Raw genomic sequence first — 18,386 nt, 5'->3', positions numbered from 1 at the left:
AAGCAAGCACTTTTACTTGCGCCGACAGAAGAGTGAAACCGCAGATCCCATCATTGTGCAACAGTGATAACAGAAAAGGCTCAAGGTAGATCGCAAAGAGCAAAGGCGAGAGCGGGCAACCCTGCCTGACCGAAGAACACACAGGTACAGGTTCAGTCAGCTGTTTGTTCACTATAATTCGGGTAACACAGTTGTCGTACGCCATCTGTACACCTTGTATTATCACAGAGCCGACGTTGGCATATTCTAGAATGGCGAAAAGAATGTCTTGAGACACTCGATCGAAGGCCTTTGCAAGGTCAAGCTGTATCATGGCAACTCGGCCCCCGAAGGCATCGCAGCATTCAAGAACAGTTCTGGCAATTTGCACATTTGTTCCAATGGTGCGACCTTTAATACCGCACGTTTGGTGGGGCCCTACAAGGTCCTTTATGACCTTTTGCAGTCTGTTGGCAAGAATCTTCATAAACACTTTATAGTCAACGTTGGTTAGGCTTATCGGCCGATAAGCCCCAACGGACAGAAGTTTAGCCTGGTCCTCACTCTTGGTTATTAAAACCACGTGTGCTGTTTTAAATGATGGTGGCATTTTCTTTGTCTCATAAATTTCGGTGAAGACGCAGTGGAGAGCTTGGGTGAGTTCGGCTTTGAACTTCTTATAAAATTCACTACCTAAGCCGTCAGGACCGGGAGATTTTCCGGCACTCAGCTCTTCGATTGCTCTTCCCACTTCGCTTACGCTGATTGGTACCTCCAGCCCTTGTTTTATATCGTCTCCTAGTTTTGGCATACGGGACAAGAACGTGTTTGCAAACCCCTCTTCTTCAAGCCGTCGCCGCCCAAGCAATTCCCGATACTGCTCAACAAACGCCAACTGAATCACTTTGCTATCATTCGTTACCTCGTTTCTGTACCTGATTTGTCTTACTTCGTTCTGAGTCGCGTACTTCTTTTCGTCACTAAGCGAGCGTTTAGTAGGTACTTGGTCAAGCCAGAGACGTTCAGCACGGGCCCGTATCATGGCAGCTGTATACTTGTCTTTTTCGATAATCTCAAGTTTACTTTTTGTATCTCTTATTTCTTTCTTATATTTTCCCGGCTGGGAACTTTCCAGGCTTACGAGCAAGTCAAGTTGGCAATGTAGTTCTTTTTCTTTAACACGTTTATCGTGGCATATGATGCTTGCCCTTTCAATCGCGTTTATTTTCACTTGTTCTTTGAAATCTTCCCACCTAATTACCCAGTTCCCAGGCTCTGCTGATAGCAATGCTTTAATGCATTCATTAACTTTAATGTCAAAGCGTTCATCCTCGAGTAATTGTGCGTTAAACTTCCACAGGTCCCACGAGAAACGAGATTTCTTGTCTTTGTTCCCCAGGGTAAACTTAACTAAGCTGTGGTCGGTAAAAGACATGTGTTTTACCTCGTAGCTATTGCACAAAAGAATCAGATCAAGCGACACATACGCTCTGTCAAGTCTCGCGTGACTTTCACCCTGGAAGTGAGTAAAATGCGGCGCTACCGAAAGAACTTCAGCAACATCATCTAAACCATTTTCTTGCACAATCGAATTCAACAATTCCGCACTTTTGTCACGAAGGAGTCTTTTTGTAATTCTATCTTCTGCTTTAAAAACGCAGTTAAAGTCGCCCAAAAGCACAATTAACCGCTCACAGCACACATATGGTTCAACGCGCTCAAGAAATTCCTTGCGCTCGTTCTCCCTGTTAGGAGCATACACGCATATGACTCTCCATAGCAAATTGCAATAAAAAAAATCCACTACAACAAAACGGCCAGTTTGACACACAGTTAAATTCTGCTCGACAATCCCCAGAGAATTCCTAATAAATACAGCACAACCGCCCGAAGTGCCAGAAGAATGGCACACACAAACATTGTAGCGTGCCGTAAAAGGCTGCACCATAAGGTCCGCCTGTTCCTGTCTTTCGACTTTCGTCTCCTGTACGGCTATTATGTCTAGGTCATTAGCAACGAACAGCCGGCTTAGCTGGTACTGACGCTTTTTGGAAGCCAGTCCCCTGACATTAATTGTTGCAATGCGCAACGCTCTAAGAGGTGTAGAAGCCATCTAGTTTAGGTACAGGAGCCATATGGTGCATACCTCGGGACACAAGGCGACGGTGCGGGTGACTTGCCTAGTCTGAGGTGCTCGATGGGTGCGGTGCCGGTAATCCAAAGTCTCTTGCACAAGTGCCTCTTGCGTATGGACTGGAAAATCAGCCCATGCAGTCCGTTACCGAAAAAGGCCATCTCACGCCCACAGAAACCACTCACAGGGCACTCACTCCAACTAAGGCGGCGGCTTAGCCGCCGCTCGTTGATCGGCCTGTACATTCGGCCGCGGTTTCAACGTCGGTCGCCTGACACCAACAGTCTTCTGCGGCGGCTCGTCGCCTTCGCTCACTTTGGGCTCTCCATTCGCACTGTGCTCGTGCGGTCGCTTCCCTGCTTGGTTGCTGGTTGATGCATGTGACACTTCCATGCTGTCACCATGCTGGGGAACGACGGGAGCTGACGCCCCACCGCTCAAGACTTCGTCCGTTGGCGCCTTGACTTCTGCAGGCTGCGCTACCTGTTGCTGCCGCTTACTGCTGGGCTCCTCTACGCTTGTGGATATTTCCGTAGGGGGCACAGCAGGGGCCTTCTCCACGCTGTCCCCTGCCTCTGCTGCAGCGTCTTCCGCGTCAGCCTCGTCCATGACAAGTTCGGACGAAATGTCAGTGTTGACTGGGACGGCAGCACTCGCGTACGTGCGTACGCAGCTGCTTTCTTCGTGCCCGTAGCGACGACAGGCGCCGCATCGTGGAACCTTGCACTCACGACGAATGTGCCCAGTACCGTTGCCACGCTCGGCGCCTGTTGCCACGAGCGAGGGAAGTATTCGTGCGAAGTTTTGCATTCGGGAGCGGCTGCATACACTACAGTATAAAGGAGGCTATGACACTACATAAGCGCTTCGAAAAGTGTTTTTCTCGCCATCGGCCATACCATGCTGTGTCTGCGCAGCATGGTATGGCCGATGGCGAGAAAAACACTTTTCGAAGCGCTTATGTAGTGTCATAGCCTCCTTTATACTGTAGTGTATGCAGCCGCTCCCGAATGCAAAACTTCGCACGAATACTTCCCTCGCTCGTGGCAACAGGCGCCGAGCGTGCAATTACGTGCCCTGGGCTTTTCTCAGCCGTTCTGGCGATCGTAACGCACTGCGGCATGCATCGAAAAAGCAGCGGGAGCAAGCCTCTGGTGTTGACACATGGACCGGGCAAGGAAAGCGTGTCGACTATATCGATGAACGCTAATTGTGCGCTACTGCGCAGTCTTATGCGCTAACTGGGACTCCCTGTTATCTAGGCGCATTGCCGAGTTTAATCTGCACTGTACACGCCGCCGTAGACGTCAGAATGACAGCCGGGAAGCCGGGCGGTCGCTTTTCAGTTTTGCCGCAAGCACGCGTGCACGGAATTTCGCGTCCGCACGTACGTACATTGCCAGTGGGAATGTGTTATTTATAACAATAACGCGAAACCTCCTACAGTTGCACGAGGCATATCGGATAAATGATATAACTATGAGGCAAAAAAAAGCGTTAGAGACGAAAAAAATGCAAAAGAAGTGCCATCAGCACTCGGTGTTCCCAGGTGGTCTCCCTCCCAAGTACTGACCGAGCCCAATGCTGCTTAGCTTCGGTGATCGGACGAGAACCGGCGTATTCAGCATGGTATGGCCGATGGCGAGAAATACACTTTTCGAAGCGCTTATGTAGTGTCATAGCCTCCTTTATACTGCAGTGTATGCAGCCGCTCCCGAATGCAAAACTTCGCACGAATACTTCCCTCGCTCGTGGCAACAGGCGCCGAGCGTGCAATTACGTGCCCTGGGCTTTTCTCAGCCGTTCTGGCGATCGTAACGCACTGCGGCATGCATCGAAAGAGCAGCGGGAGCAAGCCTCTGGTGTTGACACATGGACCGGGCAAGGAAAGCGTGTCGACTATATCGATGAACGCTAATTGTGCGCTACTGCGCAGTCTTATGCGCTAACTGGGACTCCCTGTTATCTAGGCGCATTGCCGAGTTTAATCTGCACTGTACACGCCGCCGTAGACGTCAGAATGACAGCCGGGAAGCCGGGCGGTCGCTTTTCAGTTTTGCCGCAAGCACGCGTGCACGGAATTTCGCGTCCGCACGTACGTACATTGCCAGTGGGAATGTGTTATTTATAACAATAACGCGAAACCTCCTACAGTTGCACGAGGCATATCGGATAAATGATATAACTATGAGGCAAAAAAAAGCGTTAGAGACGAAAAAAATGCAAAAGAAGTGCCATCAGCACTCGGTGTTCCCAGGTGGTCTCCCTCCCAAGTACTGACCGAGCCCAATGCTGCTTAGCTTCGGTGATCGGACGAGAACCGGCGTATTCAGCATGGTATGGCCGATGGCGAGAAATACACTTTTCGAAGCGCTTATGTAGTGTCATAGCCTCCTTTATACTGCAGTGTATGCAGCCGCTCCCGAATGCAAAACTTCGCACGAATACTTCCCTCGCTCGTGGCAACAGGCGCCGAGCGTGCAATTACGTGCCCTGGGCTTTTCTCAGCCGTTCTGGCGATCGTAACGCACTGCGGCATGCATCGAAAGAGCAGCGGGAGCAAGCCTCTGGTGTTGACACATGGACCGGGCAAGGAAAGCGTGTCGACTATATCGATGAACGCTAATTGTGCGCTACTGCGCAGTCTTATGCGCTAACTGGGACTCCCTGTTATCTAGGCGCATTGCCGAGTTTAATCTGCACTGTACACGCCGCCGTAGACGTCAGAATGACAGCCGGGCGGTCGCTTTTCAGTTTTGCCGCAAGCACGCGTGCACGGAATTTCGCGTCCGCACGTACGTACATTGCCAGTGGGAATGTGTTATTTATAACAATAACGCGAAACCTCCTACAGTTGCACGAGGCATATCGGATAAATGATATAACTATGAGGCAAAAAAAAAGCGTTAGAGACGAAAAAAATGCAAAAGAAGTGCCATCAGCACTCGGTGTTCCCAGGTGGTCTCCCTCCCAAGTACTGACCGAGCCCAATGCTGCTTAGCTTCGGTGATCGGACGAGAACCGGCGTATTCAGCATGGTATGGCCGATGGCGAGAAATACACTTTTCGAAGCGCTTATGTAGTGTCATAGCCTCCTTTATACTGCAGTGTATGCAGCCGCTCCCGAATGCAAAACTTCGCACGAATACTTCCCTCGCTCGTGGCAACAGGCGCCGAGCGTGCAATTACGTGCCCTGGGCTTTTCTCAGCCGTTCTGGCGATCGTAACGCACTGCGGCATGCATCGAAAGAGCAGCGGGAGCAAGCCTCTGGTGTTGACACATGGACCGGGCAAGGAAAGCGTGTCGACTATATCGATGAACGCTAATTGTGCGCTACTGCGCAGTCTTATGCGCTAACTGGGACTCCCTGTTATCTAGGCGCATTGCCGAGTTTAATCTGCACTGTACACGCCGCCGTAGACGTCAGAATGACAGCCGGGCGGTCGCTTTTCAGTTTTGCCGCAAGCACGCGTGCACGGAATTTCGCGTCCGCACGTACGTACATTGCCAGTGGGAATGTGGTATTTATAACAATAACGCGAACCCTCCTACAGTTGCACGAGGCATATCGGATAAATGATATAACTATGAGGCAAAAAAAAAAGCGTTAGAGACGAAAAAAATGCAAAAGAAGTGCCATCAGCACTCGGTGTTCCCAGGTGGTCTCCCTCCCAAGTACTGACCGAGCCCAATGCTGCTTAGCTTCGGTGATCGGACGAGAACCGGCGTATTCAGCATGGTATGGCCGATGGCGAGAAATACACTTTTCGAAGCGCTTATGTAGTGTCATAGCCTCCTTTATACTGCAGTGTATGCAGCCGCTCCCGAATGCAAAACTTCGCACGAATACTTCCCTCGCTCGTGGCAACAGGCGCCGAGCGTGCAATTACGTGCCCTGGGCTTTTCTCAGCCGTTCTGGCGATCGTAACGCACTGCGGCATGCATCGAAAGAGCAGCGGGAGCAAGCCTCTGGTGTTGACACATGGACCGGGCAAGGAAAGCGTGTCGACTATATCGATGAACGCTAATTGTGCGCTACTGCGCAGTCTTATGCGCTAACTGGGACTCCCTGTTATCTAGGCGCATTGCCGAGTTTAATCTGCACTGTACACGCCGCCGTAGACGTCAGAATGACAGCCGGGAAGCCGGGCGGTCGCTTTTCAGTTTTGCCGCAAGCACGCGTGCACGGAATTTCGCGTACGCGCGTACGTACATTGCCAGTGGGAATGTGTTATTTATAACAATAACGCGAAACCTCCTACAGTTGCACGAGGCATATCGGATAAATGATATAACTATGAGGCAAAAAAAAAGCGTTAGAGACGAAAAAATGCAAAAGAAGTGCCATCAGCACTCGGTGTTCCCAGGTGGTCTCCCTCCCAAGTACTGACCGAGCCCAATGCTGCTTAGCTTCGGTGATCGGACGAGAACCGGCGTATTCAGCATGGTATGGCCGATGGCGAGAAATACACTTTTCGAAGCGCTTATGTAGTGTCATAGCCTCCTTTATACTGTAGTGTATGCAGCCGCTCCCGAATGCAAAACTTCGCACGAATACTTCCCTCGCTCGTGGCAACAGGCGCCGAGCGTGCAATTACGTGCCCTGGGCTTTTCTCAGCCGTTCTGGCGATCGTAACGCACTGCGGCATGCATCGAAAGAGCAGCGGGAGCAAGCCTCTGGTGTTGACACATGGACCGGGCAAGGAAAGCGTGTCGACTATATCGATGAACGCTAATTGTGCGCTACTGCGCAGTCTTATGCGCTAACTGGGACTCCCTGTTATCTAGGCGCATTGCCGAGTTTAATCTGCACTGTACACGCCGCAGTAGACGTCAGAATGACAGCCGGGAAGCCGGGCGGTCGCTTTTCAGTTTTGCCGCAAGCACGCGTGCACGGAATTTCGCGTCCGCACGTACGTACATTGCCAGTGGGAATGTGTTATTTATAACAATAACGCGAAACCTCCTACAGTTGCACGAGGCATATCGGATAAATGATATAACTATGAGGCAAAAAAAAAGCGTTAGAGACGAAAAAAATGCAAAAGAAGTGCCATCAGCACTCGGTGTTCCCAGGTGGTCTCCCTCCCAAGTACTGACCGAGCCCAATGCTGCTTAGCTTCGGTGATCGGACGAGAACCGGCGTATTCAGCATGGTATGGCCGATGGCGAGAAATACACTTTTCGAATCGCTTATGTAGTGTCATAGCCTCCTTTATACTGTAGTGTATGCAGCCGCTCCCGAATGCAAAACTTCGCACGAATACTTCCCTCGCTCGTGGCAACAGGCGCCGAGCGTGCAATTACGTGCCCTGGGCTTTTCTCAGCCGTTCTGGCGATCGTAACGCACTGCGGCATGCATCGAAAGAGCAGCGGGAGCAAGCCTCTGGTGTTGACACATGGACCGGGCAAGGAAAGCGTGTCGACTATATCGATGAACGCTAATTGTGCGCTACTGCGCAGTCTTATGCGCTAACTGGGACTCCCTGTTATCTAGGCGCATTGCCGAGTTTAATCTGCACTGTACACGCCGCCGTAGACGTCAGAATGACAGCCGGGAAGCCAGGCGGTCGCTTTTCAGTTTTGCCGCAAGCACGCGTGCACGGAATTTCGCGTCCGCACGTACGTACATTGCCAGTGGGAATGTGTTATTTATAACAATAACGCGAAACCTCCTACAGTTGCACGAGGCATATTGGATAAATGATATAACTATGAGGCAAAAAAAAAAGCGTTAGAGACGAAAAAAATGCAAAAGAAGTGCCATCAGCACTCGGTGTTCCCAGGTGGTCTCCCTCCCAAGTACTGACCGAGCCCAATGCTGCTTAGCTTTTTTTTTTCTTTATTGCCTGGCTGTGACACATAACATTTACACAAAAAAAACACTCAACAAAAAACACACAAAACGCTATGTACATACGACACTGTCGTGGTCAGCCATCATGAGTCTGGCTTCGTCATACTAAAATTCACGAAGCATACAGAGCGGCTCTAGCCTCGAGAGCCACTCGGGAGGCTCCTCAGCTGCTTTCTGGATGGCCAGAAAGCAGTCCATTCTTTCCCGAAAATAAATTCGGGCAGGTCGTGCGTCTTTGTCACAATAATAGCCTGCCATTCTGGAGCGCCATATACTGTGGAGGCCCAAGAGCATTATGAGATCAAATGGTACCCCATCCTCATTGTCTGTGCTTAAATAACGAATTCCCTGCGCGTCAAGTGGTAGCTCTTTCTTTATTGTCCTTTGTAACACATCCCAAAAATAAACCCCTTCCCAGCAATGCAAAAAAACATGGTCTATTGTTTCGGGCTGTTTACAAATTAAGCAGTTCGATCCCCACGGTAAAAAGAAATCCTTTCCTTCCAAAAACTTTTTAACTGGGAGTGTCCCGGTGTGTAATTTAAAAAAGAAGGTCTTTACTCCTGGTGGCACCTGCATTTTCTTTACCCTTTTTAAAACATCAGCTCCAGGACCTCCACTGTACAAGGCCCTGTACATAGGCTCTGGGAAAACAATATCACAAAGATCATGGTACAACTTCTTTCTTTTAGTTTTATACAAATAATCGCTAGAAAAACGCGCTGAAAGAAACCTAACACTTGCTACAATCTCTTTGTAGTAACCAAAAATTCCACCCGAGAGCTCTTCTGTGGTAACAACAAACTCGGGCAGCAATCGCCGCAGCCTGACCTGGCACACGGTGCGCAAGAACGGGTCTGAGACGTCGCGAAAAAACAAAAAACGGTTCACCAGCTGCCTTAAAAAGAGGTGCCCTAGCCCCAACCCCCCGTCTTTTACCCGCCGGAACAGGTTCGTTCTCGGTGATCGGACGAGAACCGGCGTATTCAGCATGGTATGGCCGATGGCGAGAAATACACTTTTCGAAGCGCTTATGTAGTGTCATAGCCTCCTTTATACTGCAGTGTATGCAGCCGCTCCCGAATGCAAAACTTCGCACGAATACTTCCCTCGCTCGTGGCAACAGGCGCCGAGCGTGCAATTACGTGCCCTGGGCTTTTCTCAGCCGTTCTGGCGATCGTAACGCACTGCGGCATGCATCGAAAGAGCAGCGGGAGCAAGCCTCTGGTGTTGACACATGGACCGGGCAAGGAAAGCGTGTCGACTATATCGATGAACGCTAATTGTGCGCTACTGCGCAGTCTTATGCGCTAACTGGGACTCCCTGTTATCTAGGCGCATTGCCGAGTTTAATCTGCACTGTACACGCCGCCGTAGACGTCAGAATGACAGCCGGGAAGCCGGGCGGTCGCTTTTCAGTTTTGCCGCAAGCACGCGTGCACGGAATTTCGCGTCCGCGCGTACGTACATTGCCAGTGGGAATGTGTTATTTATAACAATAACGCGAAACCTCCTACAGTTGCACGAGGCATATCGGATAAATGATATAACTATGAGGCAAAAAAAAAGCGTTAGAGACGAAAAAAATGCAAAAGAAGTGCCATCAGCACTCGGTGTTCCCAGGTGGTCTCCCTCCCAAGTACTGACCGAGCCCAATGCTGCTTAGCTTCGGTGATCGGACGAGAACCGGCGTATTCAGCATGGTATGGCCGATGGCGACAAATACACTTTTCGAAGCGCTTATGTAGTGTCATAGCCTCCTTTATACTGTAGTGTATGCAGCCGCTCCCGAATGCAAAACTTCGCACGAATACTTCCCTCGCTCGTGGCAACAGGCGCCGAGCGTGCAATTACGTGCCCTGGGCTTTTCTCAGCCGTTCTGGCGATCGTAACGCACTGCGGCATGCATCGAAAGAGCAGCGGGAGCAAGCCTCTGGTGTTGACACATGGACCGGGCAAGGAAAGCGTGTCGACTATATCGATGAACGCTAATTGTGCGCTACTGCGCAGTCTTATGCGCTAACTGGGACTCCCTGTTATCTAGGCGCATTGCCGAGTTTATTCTGCACTGTACACGCCGCCGTAGACGTCAGAATGACAGCCGGGAAGCCGGGCGGTCGCTTTTCAGTTTTGCCGCAAGCACGCGTGCACGGAATTTCGCGTCCGCACGTACGTACATTGCCAGTGGGAATGTGTTATTTATAACAATAACGCGAAACCTCCTACAGTTGCACGAGGCATATCGGATAAATGATATAACTATGAGGCAAAAAAAAAGCGTTAGAGACGAAAAAAATGCAAAAGAAGTGCCATCAGCACTCGGTGTTCCCAGGTGGTCTCCCTCCCAAGTACTGACCGAGCCCAATGCTGCTTAGCTTCGGTGATCGGACGAGAACCGGCGTATTCAGCATGGTATGGCCGATGGCGAGAAAAACACTTTTCGAAGCGCTTATGTAGTGTCATAGCCTCCTTTATACTGTAGTGTATGCAGCCGCTCCCGAATGCAAAACTTCGCACGAATACTTCCCTCGCTCGTGGCAACAGGCGCCGAGCGTGCAATTACGTGCCCTGGGCTTTTCTCAGCCGTTCTGGCGATCGTAACGCACTGCGGCATGCATCGAAAGAGCAGCGGGAGCAAGCCTCTGGTGTTGACACATGGACCGGGCAAGGAAAGCGTGTCGACTATATTGATGAACGCTAATTGTGCGCTACTGCGCAGTCTTATGCGCTAACTGGGACTCCCTGTTATCTAGGCGCATTGCCGAGTTTAATCTGCACTGTACACGCCGCCGTAGACGTCAGAATGACAGCCGGGCGGTCGCTTTTCAGTTTTGCCGCAAGCACACGTGCACGGAATTTCGCGTCCGCACGTACGTACATTGCCAGTGGGAATGTGTTATTTATAACAATAACGCGCAACCTCCTACAGTTGCACGAGGCATATCGGATAAATGATATAACTATGAGGCAAAAAAAAGCGTTAGAGACGAAAAAAAATGCATAAGAAGTGCCATCAGCACTCGGTGTTCCCAGGTGGTCTCCCTCCCAAGTACTGACCGAGCCCAATGCTGCTTAGCTTCGGTGATCGGACGAGAACCGGCGTATTCAGCACGGTATGGCCGATGGCGAGAAATACACTTTTCGAAGCGCTTATGTAGTGTCATAGCCTCCTTTATACTGTAGTGTATGCAGCCGCTCCCGAATGCAAAACTTCGCACGAATACTTCCCTCGCTCGTGGAAACAGGCGCCGAGCGTGCAATTACGTGCCCTGGGCTTTTCTCAGCCGTTCTGGCGATCGTAACGCACTGCGGCATGCATCGAAAGAGCAGCGGGAGCAAGCCTCTGGTGTTGACACATGGACCGGGCAAGGAAAGCGTGTCGACTATATCGATGAACGCTAATTGTGCGCTACTGCGCAGTCTTATGCGCTAACTGGGACTCCCTGTTATCTAGGCGCATTGCCGAGTTTAATCTGCACTGTACACGCCGCCGTAGACGTCAGAATGACAGCCGGGAAGCCGGGCGGTCGCTTTTCAGTTTTGCCGCAAGCACGCGTGCACGGAATTTCGCGTCCGCACGTACGTACATTGCCAGTGGGAATGTGTTATTTATAACAATAACGCGAAACCTCCTACAGTTGCACAAGGCATATCGGATAAATGATATAACTATGAGGCAAAAAAAAAAAGCGTTAGAGACGAAAAAAAATGCAAAAGAAGTGCCATCAGCACTCGGTGTTCCCAGGTGGTCTCCCTCCCAAGTACTGACCGAGCCCAATGCTGCTTAGCTTCGGTGATCGGACGAGAACCGGCGTATTCAGCATGGTATGGCCGATGGCGAGAAATACACTTTTCGAAGCGCTTATGTAGTGTCATAGCCTCCTTTATACTGTAGTGTATGCAGCCGCTCCCGAATGCAAAACTTCGCACGAATACTTCCCTCGCTCGTGGCAACAGGCGCCGAGCGTGCAATTACGTGCCCTGGGCTTTTCTCAGCCGTTCTGGCGATCGTAACGCACTGCGGCATGCATCGAAAGAGCAGCGGGAGAAAGCCTCTGGTGTTGACACATGGACCGGGCAAGGAAAGCGTGTCGACTATATCGATGAACGCTAATTGTGCGCTACTGCGCAGTCTTATGCGCTAACTGGGACTCCCTGTTATCTAGGCGCATTGCCGAGTTTAATCTGCACTGTACACGCCGCCGTAGACGTCAGAATGACAGCCGGGAAGCCGGGCGGTCGCTTTTCAGTTTTGCCGCAAGCACGCGTGCACGGAATTTCGCGTCCGCACGTACGTACATTGCCAGTGGGAATGTGTTATTTATAACAATAACGCGAAACCTCCTACAGTTGCACGAGGCATATCGGATAAATGATATATCTATGAGGCAAAAAAAAAGCGTTAGAGACGAAAAAAATGCAAAAGAAGTGCCATCAGCACTCGGTGTTCCCAGGTGGTCTCCCTCCCAAGTACTGACCGAGCCCAATGCTGCTTAGCTTCGGTGATCGGACGAGAACCGGCGTATTCAGCATGGTATGGCCGATGGCGAGAAAAACACTTTTCGAAGCGCTTATGTAGTGTCATAGCCTCCTTTATACTGTAGTGTATGCAGCCGCTCCCGAATGCAAAACTTCGCACGAATACTTCCCTCGCTCGTGGCAACAGGCGCCGAGCGTGCAATTACGTGCCCTGGGCTTTTCTCAGCCGTTCTGGCGATCGTAACGCACTGCGGCATGCATCGAAAGAGCAGCGGGAGCAAGCCTCTGGTGTTGACACATGGACCGGGCAAGGAAAGCGTGTCGACTATATCGATGAACGCTAATTGTGCGCTACTGCGCAGTCTTATGCGCTAACTGGGACTCCCTGTTATCTAGGCGCATTGCCGAGTTTAATCTGCACTGTACACGCCGCCGTAGACGTCAGAATGACAGCCGGGCGGTCGCTTTTCAGTTTTGCCGCAAGCACACGTGCACGGAATTTCGCGTCCGCACGTACGTACATTGCCAGTGGGAATGTGTTATTTATAACAATAACGCGCAACCTCCTACAGTTGCACGAGGCATATCGGATAAATGATATAACTATGAGGCAAAAAAAAAGCGTTAGAGACGAAAAAAAATGCATAAGAAGTGCCATCAGCACTCGGTGTTCCCAGGTGGTCTCCCTCCCAAGTACTGACCGAGCCCAATGCTGCTTAGCTTCGGTGATCGGACGAGAACCGGCGTATTCAGCACGGTATGGCCGATGGCGAGAAATACACTTTTCGAAGCGCTTATGTAGTGTCATAGCCTCCTTTATACTGTAGTGTATGCAGCCGCTCCCGAATGCAAAACTTCGCACGAATACTTCCCTCGCTCGTGGCAACAGGCGCCGAGCGTGCAATTACGTGCCCTGGGCTTTTCTCAGCCGTTCTGGCGATCGTAACGCACTGCGGCATGCATCGAAAGAGCAGCGGGAGCAAGCCTCTGGTGTTGACACATGGACCGGGCAAGGAAAGCGTGTCGACTATATCGATGAACGCTAATTGTGCGCTACTGCGCAGTCTTATGCGCTAACTGGGACTCCCTGTTATCTAGGCGCATTGCCGAGTTTAATCTGCACTGTACACGCCGCCGTAGACGTCAGAATGACAGCCGGGAAGCCGGGCGGTCGCTTTTCAGTTTTGCCGCAAGCACGCGTGCACGGAATTTCGCGTCCGCACGTACGTACATTTCCAGTGGGAATGTGTTATTTATAACAATAACGCGAAACCTCCTACAGTTGCACGAGGCATATCGGATAAATGATATAACTATGAGGCAAAAAAAAAAGCGTTAGAGACGAAAAAAATGCAAAAGAAGTGCCATCAGCACTCGGTGTTCCCAGGTGGTCTCCCTCCCAAGTACTGACCGAGCCCAATGCTGCTTAGCTTCGGTGATCGGACGAGAACCGGCGTATTCAGCATGGTATGGCCTTTTTTTTTTTTACCGGTAAACAATACATAAAAATCTCTAGCCACACTTTGGCCGAGACAATGGGTTAAAACTTTTTCATGTTAATCAGTTCATCCATAACTGCCACCCAGTCCGGCGGCTGGGGTTGACTGCGGAGAACATCTCTCAGGAAAACTGCACTTTCTATAAAGTTTTCTCTCACTGGTCGCACATTTGCGTCGGCGTGCCTGGCCGCCATTCTCGTTTTCCAGATGCTGTGGAGGCCCAGTAGCATAAACATGTCGTAAGGAACCTCCTCACTTTCTATAGGTAGAAACCGGATGCCATAAGGAGTTACAGGTAGTTCTTTCTTCAATGTTCTTTGCAAGATGTCCCAGTGGAAAACCGGGTCCCAGCAGTCGATAAACACATGTTCGATGGTCTCGGGTTTTTTGCAGAGTATGCAGTCGGTGGTCCAGGGCACAAAAATGCCTTTATCGTTTAGCCATGTTTTCACCGGAAGGGTACCGGTATGAAGTTTAAAGAAAAAGGATTTGACAGTCGGTCTTACCGGCATCTTCTTAACTCGCTTTAACACATCTTTGCCTGGGCCTCCGCAGCAAAAGGAACGGTATAAGGGAGCAGGTATAAATATATCTAGCAAATCTTTGTACAGTTTGTTCCTGGGTACAGCAGATAGATACTGTGTAGAAAAGTGAGCGCTCAAAGTGCGAAAGGCTGCCACAACTTCACGCAAAAAACCTGTTACAGCACGATTCGTGGCCGGGTAACTGGACACAACAAATTCCGGCAACACGTTGCCTAAGCGCACCTGCAACATTGTGCGCAACAAGGGATCGGTTTGATCACGTAGAAACCAAACTCTTGAGACAACTTGCTGCAGTAACAAATTAGAAAGACCAAGGCCGCCCCTTTTGACCGGAAGGAACAGATTAACTCGACTTGTTCGCTCCCAATTTGAGTTCCAAATAAAGACAGCAAACACTCTATGCAGCTTCTGCAGGTTTGCTCGGGTAATGAGCACGAACTGCAATATATACCAAATTCTGGCTATTAAAAATACATTGCACACACTTGCGCGCGCGAAAACAGAAAGGTCACGTCCTTTCCAGCCATCCGCTTTTCTCCTTGCACTCTGCGTTATCTCACCCCACAACTCCGTACTGCTTTTATAGTGCTCCAAGGGTACCCCCAAGTACTTCGCAGGGGCGGTCGTCCATTTCATGTTAGCAAACACGGCAGGTGTGCTGTCCCAATCACCGTGCCAAAAACCTATGCACTTATCCCAGTTAATTTCGGACCCAGTCTTTTTGCAATATTCCCCCGCGACTTTCACAACTTCTTTAACGCTTTCTTGATCCGCGCAAAAAACAGCAATATCATCAGCGTAAGCAAGCACTTTTACTTGCGCCGACAGAAGAGTGAAACCGCAGATCCCATCATTGTGCAACAGTGATAACAGAAAAGGCTCAAGGTAGATCGCAAAGAGCAAAGGCGAGAGCGGGCAACCCTGCCTGACCGAAGAACACACAGGTACAGGTTCAGTCAGCTGTTTGTTCACTATAATTCGGGTAACACAGTTGTCGTACGCCATCTGTACACCTTGTATTATCACAGAGCCGACGTTGGCATATTCTAGGATGGCGAAAAGAATGTCGTGCGACACTCGATCGAAGGCCTTTGCAAGGTCAAGCTGTATCATGGCAACTCGGCCCCCGAAGGCATCGCAGCATTCAAGAACAGTTCTAGCAATGTGCACATTTGTTCCAATGGTGCGACCTTTAATACCGCACGTTTGGTGGGGCCCTACAAGGTCCTTTATAACCTTTTGCAGTCTGTTGGCAAGAATCTTCATAAACACTTTATAGTCAACGTTGGTTAGGCTTATCGGCCGATAAGCCCCAACGGACAGAAGTTTAGCCTGGTCCTCACTCTTGGGTATTAAAACCACGTGTGCTGTTTTAAATGATGGTGGCATTTTCTTTGTCTCATAAATTTCGGTGAAGACGCAGTGGAGAGCTTGGGTGAGTTCGGCTTTGAACTTCTTATAAAATTCACTACCTAAGCCGTCAGGACCGGGAGATTTTCCGGCACTCAGCTCTTCGATTGCTCTTCCCACTTCGCTTACGCTGATTGGTACCTCCAGCCCTTGTTTTATATCGTCTCCTAGTTTTGGCATACGGGACAAGAACGTGTTTGCAAACCCCTCTTCAAGCCGTCGCCGCCCAAGCAATTCCCGATACTGCTCAACAAACGCCAACTGAATCACTTTGCTATCATTCGTTACCTCGTTTCTGTACCTGATTTGTCTTACTTCGTTCTGAGTCGCGTACTTCTTTTCGTCACTAAGCGAGCGTTTAGTAGGTACTTGGTCAAGCCAGAGACGTTCAGCACGGGCCCGTATCATGGCAGCTGTATACTTGTCTTTTTCGATAATCTCAAGTTTACTTTTTGTATCTCTTATTTCTTTCTTATATCTTCCCGGCTGGGAACTTTCCAGGCTTACGAGCAAGTCAAGTTGGCAATGTAGTTCTTTTTCTTTAACACGTTTATCGTGGCATATGATGCTTGCCCTTTCAATCGCGTTTATTTTCACTTGTTCTTTGAAATCTTCCCACCTAATTACCCAGTTCCCAGGCTCTGCTGATAGCAATGCTTTAATGCATTCATTAACTTTAATGTCAAAGCGTTCATCCTCGAGTAATTGTGCGTTAAACTTCCACAGGTCCCACGAGAAACGAGATTTCTTGTCTTTGTTCCCCAGGGTAAACGTAACTAAGCTGTGGTCGGTAAAAGACATGTGTTTTACCTCGTAGCTATTGCACAAAGGAATCAGATCAAGCGACACATACGCTCTGTCAAGTCTCGCGTGACTTTCACCCTGGAAGTGAGTAAAATGCGGCGCTACCGAAAGAACTTCAGCAACATCATCTAAACCATTTTCTTGCACAATCGAATTCAACAATTCCGCACTTTTGTCACGAAGGAGTCTTTTTGTAATTCTATCTTCTGCTTTAAAAACGCAGTTAAAGTCGCCCAAAAGCACAATTAACCGCTCACAGCACACATATGGTTCAACGCGCTCAAAAAATTCCTTGCGCTCGTTCTCCCTGTTAGGAGCATACACGCATATGACTCTCCATAGCAAATTGCAATAAAAAAAAATCCACTACAACCAAACGGCCAGTTTGACGCACAGTTAAATTCTGCTCGACAATCCCCAGAGAATTAGCATGGTATGGCCGATGGCGAGAAATACACTTTTCGAAGCGCTTATGTAGTGTCATAGCCTCCTTTATACTGTAGTGTATGCAGCCGCTCCCGAATGCAAAACTTCGCACGAATACTTCCCTCGCTCGTGGCAACAGGCGCCGAGCGTGCAATTACGTGCCCTGGGCTTTTCTCAGCCGTTCTGGCGATCGTAACGCACTGCGGCATGCATCGAAAGAGCAGCGGGAGCAAGCCTCTGGTGTTGACACATGGACCGGGCAAGGAAAGCGTGTCGACTATATCGATGAACGCTAATTGTGCGCTACTGCGCAGTCTTATGCGCTAACTGGGACTCCCTGTTATCTAGGCGCATTGCCGAGTTTAATCTGCACTGTACACGCCGCCGTAGACGTCAGAATGACAGCCGGGAAGCCGGGCGGTCGCTTTTCAGTTTTGCCGCAAGCACGCGTGCACGGAATTTCGCGTCCGCACGTACGTACATTGCCAGTGGGAATGTGTTATTTATAACAATAACACGAAACCTCCTACAGTTGCACGAGGCATATCGGATAAATGATATAACTATGAGGCAAAAAAAAAGCGTTAGAGACGAAAAAAATGCAAAAGAAGTGCCATCAGCACTCGGTGTTCCCAGGTGGTCTCTCTCCCAAGTACTGACCGAGCCCAATGCTGCTTAGCTTCGGTGATCGGACGAGAACCGGCGTATTCAGCATGGTATGGCCGATGGCGAGAAATACACTTTTCGAAGCGCTTATGTAGTGTCATAGCCTCCTTTATACTGTAGTGTATGCAGCCGCTCCCGAATGCAAAACTTCGCACGAATACTTCCCTCGCTCGTGGCAACAGGCGCCGAGCGTGCAATTACGTGCCCTGGGCTTTTCTCAGCCGTTCTGGCGATCGTAACGCACTGCGGCATGATCGAAAGAGCAGCGGGAGCAAGCCTCTGGTGTTGACACATGGACCGGGCAAGGAAAGCGTGTCGACTATATCGATGAACGCTAATTGTGCGCTACTGCGCAGTCTTATGCGCTAACTGGGACTCCCTGTTATCTAGGCGCATTGCCGAGTTTAATCTGCACTGTACACGCCGCCGTAGACGTCAGAATGACAGCCGGGAAGCCGGGCGGTCGCTTTTCAGTTTTGCCGCAAGCACGCGTGCACGGAATTTCGCGTCCGCACGTACGTACATTGCCAGTGGGAATGTGTTATTTATAACAATAACGCGAAACCTCCTACAGTTGCACGAGGCA

General features: G+C 50.0%; 13 non-coding genes and 1 pseudogene across 13 annotated transcripts; all 14 read right to left on the bottom strand.

Moving 5' to 3' along the window:
• Positions 1-3,637: 3,637 nt before the first annotated feature.
• LOC144130823 (5S ribosomal RNA) lies at positions 3,638-3,756 on the bottom strand. Its single transcript, XR_013314251.1, has one exon. It is a non-coding gene; the product is annotated as a 5S ribosomal RNA (ribosomal RNA).
• A 589-nt stretch (positions 3,757-4,345) lies between these two features.
• Positions 4,346-4,464, bottom strand: LOC144130822 (5S ribosomal RNA). Its single transcript, XR_013314250.1, has one exon. It is a non-coding gene; the product is annotated as a 5S ribosomal RNA (ribosomal RNA).
• Positions 4,465-5,046: 582 nt separating this feature from the next.
• On the bottom strand, positions 5,047-5,165 carry LOC144130821 (5S ribosomal RNA). Its single transcript, XR_013314249.1, has one exon. It is a non-coding gene; the product is annotated as a 5S ribosomal RNA (ribosomal RNA).
• Positions 5,166-5,748: 583 nt separating this feature from the next.
• On the bottom strand, positions 5,749-5,867 carry LOC144130820 (5S ribosomal RNA). The gene has a single exon (XR_013314248.1). It is a non-coding gene; the product is annotated as a 5S ribosomal RNA (ribosomal RNA).
• Positions 5,868-6,456: 589 nt separating this feature from the next.
• Positions 6,457-6,575, bottom strand: LOC144130818 (5S ribosomal RNA). Its single transcript, XR_013314246.1, has one exon. It is a non-coding gene; the product is annotated as a 5S ribosomal RNA (ribosomal RNA).
• Positions 6,576-7,165: 590 nt separating this feature from the next.
• On the bottom strand, positions 7,166-7,284 carry LOC144130817 (5S ribosomal RNA). Its single transcript, XR_013314245.1, has one exon. It is a non-coding gene; the product is annotated as a 5S ribosomal RNA (ribosomal RNA).
• Positions 7,285-9,569: 2,285 nt separating this feature from the next.
• On the bottom strand, positions 9,570-9,688 carry LOC144130816 (5S ribosomal RNA). Its single transcript, XR_013314244.1, has one exon. It is a non-coding gene; the product is annotated as a 5S ribosomal RNA (ribosomal RNA).
• A 590-nt stretch (positions 9,689-10,278) lies between these two features.
• On the bottom strand, positions 10,279-10,397 carry LOC144130815 (5S ribosomal RNA). Its single transcript, XR_013314243.1, has one exon. It is a non-coding gene; the product is annotated as a 5S ribosomal RNA (ribosomal RNA).
• A 582-nt stretch (positions 10,398-10,979) lies between these two features.
• On the bottom strand, positions 10,980-11,098 carry LOC144131087 (5S ribosomal RNA). The gene has a single exon (XR_013314505.1). It is a non-coding gene; the product is annotated as a 5S ribosomal RNA (ribosomal RNA).
• Positions 11,099-11,691: 593 nt separating this feature from the next.
• Positions 11,692-11,810, bottom strand: LOC144130814 (5S ribosomal RNA). Its single transcript, XR_013314242.1, has one exon. It is a non-coding gene; the product is annotated as a 5S ribosomal RNA (ribosomal RNA).
• A 590-nt stretch (positions 11,811-12,400) lies between these two features.
• LOC144130813 (5S ribosomal RNA) lies at positions 12,401-12,519 on the bottom strand. The gene has a single exon (XR_013314241.1). It is a non-coding gene; the product is annotated as a 5S ribosomal RNA (ribosomal RNA).
• Positions 12,520-13,102: 583 nt separating this feature from the next.
• Positions 13,103-13,221, bottom strand: LOC144131086 (5S ribosomal RNA). Its single transcript, XR_013314504.1, has one exon. It is a non-coding gene; the product is annotated as a 5S ribosomal RNA (ribosomal RNA).
• A 591-nt stretch (positions 13,222-13,812) lies between these two features.
• LOC144130642 (5S ribosomal RNA) lies at positions 13,813-13,931 on the bottom strand (annotated as a pseudogene).
• A 3,814-nt stretch (positions 13,932-17,745) lies between these two features.
• LOC144131271 (5S ribosomal RNA) lies at positions 17,746-17,864 on the bottom strand. The gene has a single exon (XR_013314687.1). It is a non-coding gene; the product is annotated as a 5S ribosomal RNA (ribosomal RNA).
• Between the last annotated feature and the right edge of the window lie 522 nt (positions 17,865-18,386).

The sequence above is a fragment of the Amblyomma americanum genome, chromosome 4 (genome assembly GCF_052857255.1).
Source record: "Amblyomma americanum isolate KBUSLIRL-KWMA chromosome 4, ASM5285725v1, whole genome shotgun sequence".
NCBI lineage: Eukaryota > Metazoa > Arthropoda > Arachnida > Ixodida > Ixodidae > Amblyomma > Amblyomma americanum.
Note: the sequence above shows the minus strand (reverse complement) of the source record. Positions and strands in the feature narration are given on the sequence as shown.